Genomic DNA, 9,916 nt, shown 5'->3' with positions numbered 1-9,916 from the left:
GAAGAGGAAGAAGAGGAAGAAGAAGAGGAAGAAGAGGAAGAAGTGGAAGAAGAGGAAGAAGAGGAAGAAGAAGAAGAAGAAGAAGAGGAAGAAGAAGAAGAGGAGGAAGAAGAAGAAGAAGAAGAGGAAGAAGAAGAAGAGGAAGAAGCGTGAAAAATATTTGTCATGATGATTTTAACACGTCCTGAGATTTTGATTGGATGGGGAATGGTAATGGACATCGTGTGTCAGAAACACGTGAGACAACTATCCTTATTCAAAATGATTTTAATGACGTCATAAAAATATGATTGTTCATAAAATTTTGATCTTTTAAAACATTTATCACTGAATAAGGAAAGTGTTTAGTGATGGTTTTAAGTATCTTGGAAAAAGAATCAATTGGAAAGAGAGAGACGTACCTTGGTAGAAAAAAAATATTTTACAGGAGTTCGGTGATAGATTGAGAAACACTGAAACATTTCACATGTAGTACTGAGTAATGCTTATGACTGAGAAGATTAATCCTCAACTTTCAACATTCCAAGTTCGCTGATTAAAATATTAAACCTTGTTTCATCAAGGGGTTTTGTGAAAAGATCAGGTAGTTGGTACTCAGTAGGTACAAAATGAAGTTCACCATGAGACTGCCTGTTGGACGTCCGATGGCACCTTACTTCGACCTATGTTCAATTTGACTACAAACAATTCTATCGAAACCCAAAGTCTTTACTTCATCCAGGATATGTGATGTATATCCTATTCCATAGTGATCAATAAATCTTCATTTATACTTTTTTACTTCTTCTGAAATGTGGGGAAAACGGCCCCCTCTACTTCTATGGTCAATGTACTCCAATTGTTGTATTTCAATCTGTGCCTCTGATCCGGATTTCGTATCTATCTTTCTCATATTTGACTAATTTTGTATGCTCATGTCTAATCCTCTTAATTAGACTATCTATGCCTATCTTTCAATCCGGATTTGATATCCCTCTCTAACCTCTTCAAGGCATGGGAATCCTAATATTCCTAAAGAAAAATGGATCAAATGGGCTCCTCCTTTTGGTATTTCGAAGTTGAACACAGATGGTTTTACAAGGAAAAATGCCTAGTTTCATCACTTAAATCTGGGTTTAGATCATACCATTTCACTAGCACTTCTACCCCATATAAAATCAGTCAAATTTGAGAAAGATAGGTACGAAATCCCGATAAAAAGGATAATGATATGTTAGAACCTCATGGATAAAGATAAGGTAATGGAATGACTTCTGTCTTAGATCCTTTTCTTCTATGTTTTGTGCAGATCTTCAAACATATTTGAGTGTTCAATGTTTTATTCAATCCACTAGTGCAATTGAAGGAATTAGGGAAAGACATTTAGACTACTACCAATACCAAGTGCTTCTGGTACCATACCAAGGGGTAGGACTCTACTCTCCAAGCTTACAGCTTGATGTTTGCCAAACATATCGGTCTGAAGTTTCTTTGATCATTTAGGACAGACAATCTTTCTAAAAAATAAAAATAAGCAACAAAGACCTCAGAATGGAAACTTTATCTTAATAGGAAGTGGACAAGAATCCTCGCTCCTAGATAAGTATGAATGCTAGGATTTGAGATTAGGCTAGGTAGCTTCCTTTTTATAGCATTAACTACTAAAGAAAGCCCAGGCCCATTCTTTTGGATCTGTATTAGTCCTATTCTGGGTGCAAAACCTCTCTAGTCAGCAATCCTTTCGCACTTCTCTTAAGGGATAGTAAGAAAGACTTGGCTACTACTGATCAACTTCTTTATTTTTAGTGCCAATAACTAAGAATTGTTTTCCCCTACTTGCTGCCTCAAAAACCAAATCACAAGCTTCTGATAAAAAATGAGCAGTTCTAGTAATTTGACCAATTGAGGCATAAGGAAACAATGTTTTTGATTACTTATTCCATTAGGATTGGGCTTGGACAAACCTCAACAGGGCCAGCTTCAGCGGTTGATGTAGATATCGAGTTCTGAATCTTTCTTGTCCAACTTACCACCAAGAAGTTGATAACCTCCAGTAGTGCTCTTCCTATCTATCTTGTATCCTACAAAATCACTATCTAAATATCTGATTGGATTGAACCCTGAGTCTTTGTGATGCCAAAGACCTAGATTGGGTGTACCCTTCAAGTATATCTGAATATTCACTTTACAGCTATAAGATGGGATTCTTTAGGTTCAGCTTTATATCATGCACATAAGCAAGTAGACTACATGATATCAGGCAAGCTAGTTGTCTGATACAGCAAGGAGCCGATCATTCCCCTATAGGTAGTAATGTTCACGGGTTTCCTATTTGGGTCTTTGTTTACCATTAAGGGAGGTGTCATATGAGTCTTCATAGATGAGCTTTGGGTTAAGTCGAATTTCTTCAGCATATCTTTAACATACTTTAGCTAATGAATATTTCTTTTTCAGATTGTTTAATTTGAAGACCAAGAAAATATGTTAGTTCACCCATTATACTCATTTTATATTTATTCTTCATGCGTTCAGAGAATCGAATACATAAAGAGAGATTCATCGATCCAAATATACTATCATCAACATATATCTGAACAAGAATGATGTGACCCTTAGTTTTCCTAAGAAATAAGGTTTGATTATCTTTCCACATTCAAATTTCTCAATGATGAAAAATGAAGAAAGGGTGTCATACCAGGTATGAGGAGTCTGCTAGTCGATAGACATGACCTGGATACTGAGGGTTAAGGAACCCTGGAGGTTGTTTCACATACAATTCTTCATGAAGATTACCATTCAAGAAGGCACTCCTTACGTCCATTTGATAGGCCTTAAAGTCCTTATGTGCAGCATAGGCTAGCAATAGTCGAATTGCTTCGAGTCTACCCACTGGAGCAAAGGTGCATCATAGTCAATGCCTTCTTTTTGTCTGTATCCCTGAGAAACAAGTTTAGCCTTGTTTTGGGTTATAGTTCCATATTCATTCAACTTGTTTCGGTACACCCTTTCGGTGCCTATAACAATTTTTTTAGATGGATGAGGGACAAGGTACCAGACCATGTTTCTTTCAAACTTAATAAGTTTTTCTTGCATAGCACTGACCAGATTGGGTCATTGATGGCTTCATTGATCTTCTTGGGCTCTATAAGAGAAATAAAGTTGATAAAAAAAAATATTACCTAACCATATCGATCCAGAATACCTGCATTTGGATCACCAATAAAATGATCAACGGGATGATTCTTTGTCCATTCTTGAGCTGGTAGATGAGTTGAGTCAGCATCTTCAGAGATAGGGGGCTCAAACATGGAAAATGAAGCTTCAGTAAAAGATTCTTCAACATTCATTAGAGTTGCTAAAGAAACCTCAAGTAAGGAATCATCTACTGAGAGAGGTTCACTTGTAGAAGGAGATCCAGTGACCGAAGGATCAGCATTTGAGGTGTCAAATGGTGGCAAATGATTAATGGGAACAATAGAGATCCATGAAGAGGATTCAACTATACTATTGTTCATGTCGGGGAGAATATATGGGTCATCACTAGTTTCTTGTTGATCATCATTTGATTAGTTACTGCATAAAGCTTCAGTTTCTTCACAATGAGATATCATCAATTTATTCAACTCTTCTTCATCGTCAAGGATGGGTTTAGAGTTAGCTGAATGTGATTCATCAAAAGTGACATGAATAGTTTTTCAATGGTTTGTCTTCATTTGTTGAATACTCTGAAGGTTTTGGATACTAAAGAATATCCAAGAAAGATGTCACCATCAACTTTAGGATCAAACTTTCTGAAATTATCTCTGTTGTTTAGAATGTAATATTTACAACCAAAGATGTGCAGAAAACTGAGAGTGGACTATCTTCCATAAAAAAGTTCATAAGTCGTCTTCTTGAATCGCTTAACGATCAACTATCGATTTTGAGTAAAGCATACAGTATTGACAGCTTCGGCCCAAAATTGAGTAGGAAGATGAGATTCACTGTGCATTTATCAAGCAACTGCAATGATCGTTCGATTTAATCTTTTTACAACTCCATTCTACTAAGGAGTTCTCACAGTTGAGAAATTGTGAGTGATTTGCTTGTTCTAAAAGAATTCTTCCATAGTACTATTCTTGAATTCAGTACCATGATCACTTATTACTGAAAAAAAAATGAGGTTATTCACTACTTCCATTTTTCTCACAAAAGAAAATATTTCATCAGGCGCATCACTCTTGGATATGTGAAAAAAAATACCCAAGTGTACCTAGAGAACTCATCAACAATGACTAAAGTATGTTTCTTTCCAATGATATATTGAATGTTGACAGGGCCACAAAAATCCAATTAAGTAATTGAAGGGGAGTGGTCACTGAGGAGACTTGTTTTGATTTGAAATTAGCTTTTGTTTGCTTTCCTTTTTCGCACGTTGAGCAAAGAGATTCCTTTGCAAAAGAATGCTAAGGAAGGCTAGTGACTAGTTACTTTTCTTGACAAGTCATCTAGTGTCTTGAAATTAAGATGAGAAAGGCTTTAATGCCATAGCCAATTGACATCTGAGGAGTCTTAGAGAGAAAATAAATTTTCTCAGTGAGAGGGAAATCCATGTTGATAACATATATGTTATCTAGGAAAGTGTCGGTTAATGCAAGTTTGTCATCCTTGTAAATGACTGAACATGTCTTATTTGAGAATTTTACCATGAAGTCCTTATCACGTATGATTGATGTTGAGAAGATTATGCTTCAGTCTTTCGACGTAAGCATCTTGTCTAAACGTGGTTACTCCATTGGTTAATACATCAAAACCTTTGGTGTGTCCTTTTCCATCACCACCAAAGGTCACTGAGGGATCTTTTCCTTCATTGTACTTAGATAGTAAGGACTTAGTGTCATTCATGTACTTGCTCCAGAATTGGTTTGTCATCAACCATTTAGAATTCCAAGTATTGAGACACAAGGTATTTATATTTATTTGTACCATTCTCTTGTGCTTTATACTTGAATTCCAAGGCTTTCTATAATTCTCTAGGATCATTGATTGGAGAGTACAAGTCAAACCACTGGCCGGATAGGGCATTTTTTTTATGTGTCCCCAAGCCATGGTTTCTTCCTCCTTGTGGATAAGTCTCTGCTTCTCCAATTCGGCTAATTTTGCCCTATCCAGTTTTTTGCTTTGGGAACCGGAACATAGAAGGGTTTCAACATCATCAGCATGAATTTCACTTTGTCAGCCAACGGGTATAATTGTTCCCATTGAAACTGTCAAGCTAAATCTTGATTCATGATATGGAAGTTTCGGGATTCCGTTGATAAAACCTGTAAGATTGTTATAAAAAAATATTGAATTAGATAAAACCAATAAAGTTTCAACCTTTAAACAAATAAAATTCAAAGTTTTATTAATTAAGATGATAGCTTTAAATCTGAAATATAAAATCCCAAACCAATTGCACCACAGATTGAATATATCTTTCACGATAGATACAGTTAGAAGAAAGGGATAGAAACAGACTTGTTTACTTAGCGAACAGAAAATTAAAATGCAATACACGAAAATTAAAGCCAAGCTGTTGATGATGATATGAAGCAGAATTGCACGTACGGTAGAAACATGTCCTTAAAGGTTTTATACGACCACTCTATAAGTTGTAAGTCACAAAAGTAAAGCCCCAGGATATGTTGCAATCATGTTATTTCGTTCGTCAGCAACTATGACAATGAAAACCAGAAGCAAAATGTTGCAGAATAACGTAGGAAGAAAGCACTGTTGGATTTGAAAACAAGAGAGAAGGAAGCAACTTTTTAATATGTGCATTAGAGAGGAGGTTTAACCCAATATTTATAAATGCTCTTTAAATTTTCTCTTCCTACCAATGTGGGATGGAGGAAAACCTCCAAACTCATTAATATTTGGAACACATCGTTCAAAAGAACACATATAATGGATCCATCTCGAGAAACATTTTGGTAGTGGACATATCCAAAGTGTGATGAGCGATGCTTGATAGTCGTTATCCCTTATTATTTACTTTTACGTAGTTATTTATGCATTTATGCTCTAGTGTTTGGGCGTAGAAAATCTTTTGTGTAAAAAGCAAAATATTTGTGCCAAACATTCCCCGAAGGTTGCATCTATAGTTGGTATTAGAACGGGTTGCGGATTATATTTTCAAAATCCTTGAAACATTTTCATCTTTAAAGAAACGTTATATTATATAAAACCTCGAGTTTGACAAAAATGACATAAAGATTCAACTAGAAAATCTTTTGTGGAAAAATCAAAATAAATGTGCCAAACATCCCCACCCCCAAAGGTTGCATCTATAATTAGTATTAGAACACGTTACTCATTATTTTTTCAAAATCTTGAAACATTTTCATCTTTGAAAAAAAAACATTATATTTTTAAAAAACCTAAGGTTTGACAAAAATGAGACAAAGATTCAACTAATTCACATAGCTTCAAACTCTATTTGTTCTCCTTAAACCAAAAATATTACTTAGTGGTTGTTTAATTAAATGCTTACCCGATAAGTGCTTATCGATAGGATTCAACATTATAATTTATTTTGATACATAAGATTTTATTACATTAAAACATATTGAATGCAACAAGTTACTGGATAAGTGCTTACTTGGATAAGAATCGTCATCCTTAGTTACCGGGTAAGACTCTCTATCCTTTTCATTGCTCTTACCCGGTAAGATTTTTGGCCCTTTTCATGTTCATCCTATAAGAAAGTTTTTTCGATAAGCAACTTACCAAGTAAGTATTTAGTAAACGGCCCCTTATTCAACTAACAAGTTTGAGAGCTAAAAGTTGATGGAAATCCTTGAGCCACAAATGTAATGATAAATATCAAAAGAGAAATACAAATAGAAGGATTCATTAGATCTTCAAACTTGATGAATGAGGGCAATTGCAAACATAAAGAGGTCGTTCTTTAAGCTTGAATAATCAAACTCATGAAGTATGTATCATGGCCAATAAAGACAAACGAGGTGAGCTTTTTTTTATTTTGTTAACCGTAGGTGTCCAAACCAGCTTGTGCGGCACCTCGACTAATCCCAAGAACCTTTGGAGAACAGTCAGGAAAATCCCTAGCGGCCTTGTAGGAATCGAGCTGATGACCTCTGAGGAGAATTCTCAAAGACCTAAGTCTTATTATCAGTTGAACTAACCGATTCAAATGACGTTAGTTTTACTTTCAAGTCTCATTGGATGATTGGGATGCAATTTTTAATTAAAAAACAAGATGGGTTTTTAACTTGGTTGGTGTGATTTCAATAAGGACGTGTCACCATGATAACGAGCTGTAGATGATGGGTTTTGAGGCTCAGAGTGTGTATGGAAGAATCAAGTGTTTATGGACGTCCGTGGGTCAAAGCAAGCAAAACAAGAAAAATATGTTGGTTGGTAACGTATTTTGGACAACTTTACCTTGATGTCCTGTACGGATATATTGATCATATCACTTGTTGAAGCTCAGAATGAGACAATTCAAGAGGCTATGGAAAGATAGGGAAAATAGCTACAACTAGGGCTGTAAACGAACCGAACGTTCAGCGAACCGTTCGTGAACCGTTCGGCGGGAAGTTCGTTTATGTTCGTTTATTTAATAAATGAACGAACATGAACCATTTTTTGTGTTCGTTTAGTTAAACGAACGAACATGAACAAGAGTCCCGTTCGTTCATTTATGTTCGTGAACGTTCGTTCATTTACCGTTCGTTTACGTTCGTTCATTTATCGTTCGTTTACGTTCGTTTATATTCGTTTATATATTAAATTTAATATACAATATTTTATTTATTTCCTTTGAATTCAAGTAATATTTATTTATGTTCGTTTAGTCCGTTCGTTTATGTTCGTTTAGTCCGTTCGTTTATGTTCGTTCATTTACGTTCGTTTAGCATGTTAACGAACGAACATAAACGAACACGAACACACCTTATTGCTAAACGAACGAACACGAACACAAAGATTTTCGTTCGTTTACCGTTCGTGTTCGTTCGTTTGTTCGGTTAAGTTAAACGAACGAACATGAACAAGCCTCCGTTCGTGTTCGTTCGTTTGTTCGGTTAAGTTAAACGAACGAACATGAACAAGCCTCCGTTCGTGTTCGTTCGGTTCGTTTACAGCCCTAGCTACAACTTACTAGAGGCCTAGAAAACTTGAACTAGCGCTACAACAAGTAATCTATACCTCATGGTACATATTTGTGCAATGCGTCAACAAGTCGAATATCAAAACTAATAAGCTAGCTCAATCGTTAAGTAAAAGTTAGGTTTTAAGCGGTGCTCAAAAAAGCTCGCCGCAACAGCTGTCGTGGCGCTCCATGGCTTAAGGTTTGTGTCTCACGTCACGTTATGCCTGTGACACGCCATTGACCTAATGCGCGTTTTTATAACACAAGATTTGATTTTTCTTACTTTTTTTTAATATGTTATTTGTTAGTTTCCAATGTATAACCTAATTTAAATTATTTAATATCATTGACTTACTGAGTAATAATAAGAAATTATGTTTATATGTATAATAATTTATATCATATAAAGATTTACCACCATAAGTCACATCTTAAAAAGGCCGTGACCTCACCGTGGCTCCCAAGGCTTGAGGCTTGACTTCGCCGCCACGTCATGCCTTGCCTCTCGCCATCTTTAACGTTGGTTTTAAGTGGATTCATTTAAAAAGCTCTCCTTTTCTTAAATGATATTAGCCTATATTCCATTATTGTCAACAATAATGTATGGACAAATCAATATTTTATTGAAAAGAGAAAATAAAACAAGAAGTTAAATAAATATTTTATTCAAATCTGGCTCCCAACGGCCAACGTTTGTAATATTCAAAAGGATATTGTTTTTAAACTTTAAAAACTTGGATTCAGTCGTTCATGTTTGTCAATTCACAACGGTTTTAGTTCCTATGTTTAAACCTTTTTCATTAAGTCTAGTTAAATAAAAGATACTTTAGTCATTTTTAGTATTTTTTTTAGTTTTATATTAAAATAAAAAATATTATATTTTTAATTTTAAATTGTAAAAAAACAAGAAAGATAACCACCATCTCTTATTTTTCTTTTTCTATATATATTTTTTATTTTAGAATTCAAAGTTAAAAATATAATATGTTTTTTATTTTAATATAATAAAAATAATAAAAATGACTAAAGACCTCTTATTTAATTAGATTTAATTAAAAAAGTTAATGACCGTTAACGAACGTTAGGAATCGACAAATGTAAAGTATCAAACCTGAGTTTTTAAATCTAAGGATGATATGTGCTGAAAATTGAAAATATTAGGGACCAAAATTGAAGTTCACTCTTAATAAAATGTTAGGTGCACCATTCTTTGAAGAACTCTGTGTACTCCGATTTCTCCGATCAAATCTTCTTCCTCTCTATAAACGGACGAAGAAGGCGGCCATTAATATATGTGAAGGCTGCGTACCTCATCATTTCTTTCGCAGGTAGGTCACTCATCATTCATTTTATTTGTTTTGTTAATAAATTTGTACTTTTGTTTTATCATATGATAATATGGGGAATCGTAATCGAGCCCTTTCCCCCAATTTTAAAATGAGAAATTGGATTTTCTGCCTTACATCTTTTCTTTGAAAAACCTGGTTTCTGATTTTTGAAATTAAAATTATGGTGGGGATGCTTGTTGTTTACCTAGTTCGTCTGTTATAGCTTACTTTAATTCTGGGCTTGTATCTTAAAACACTATTGACAAATCAGGTTCACATGAAAATAGAAAAAGGCATCAGGTGAAGTAAATGCAAAAATAAAAGGTAAAAAAGAGGCAATTCAGTGGAGGTGAAATCATAAGAGGCTTTTGATTTCATGACAAGTTGGTATCACATCTCAAACAGAATATGTAATCCCAAAGGCATTGAACCAAGAAAACCGAACTCTTAACTACGTTTTTCAACATGGATA

At 34.8% G+C, this 9,916-nt stretch overlaps 1 long non-coding RNA gene across 1 annotated transcript in view; it reads left to right on the top strand.

Annotated features, from left to right (window-relative positions):
- The first annotated feature begins 9,348 nt into the window (after positions 1–9,348).
- Positions 9,349–9,916, top strand: part of LOC112500778 — a 12,651-nt gene continuing 12,083 nt past the window's right edge. Inside the window, exon 1 of the long non-coding RNA XR_003067365.1 lies at positions 9,349–9,444. This is a non-coding gene — a long non-coding RNA (uncharacterized LOC112500778). The remainder of the gene's footprint in view (positions 9,445–9,916) is intronic.

The sequence above is a fragment of the Cynara cardunculus genome (assembly GCF_001531365.2).
Source record: "Cynara cardunculus var. scolymus isolate 2C chromosome LG 17, CcrdV1, whole genome shotgun sequence".
Classification (NCBI taxonomy): Eukaryota; Viridiplantae; Streptophyta; class Magnoliopsida; order Asterales; family Asteraceae; genus Cynara; species Cynara cardunculus.
This window is presented reverse-complemented; position numbering and strand designations above follow the sequence as displayed.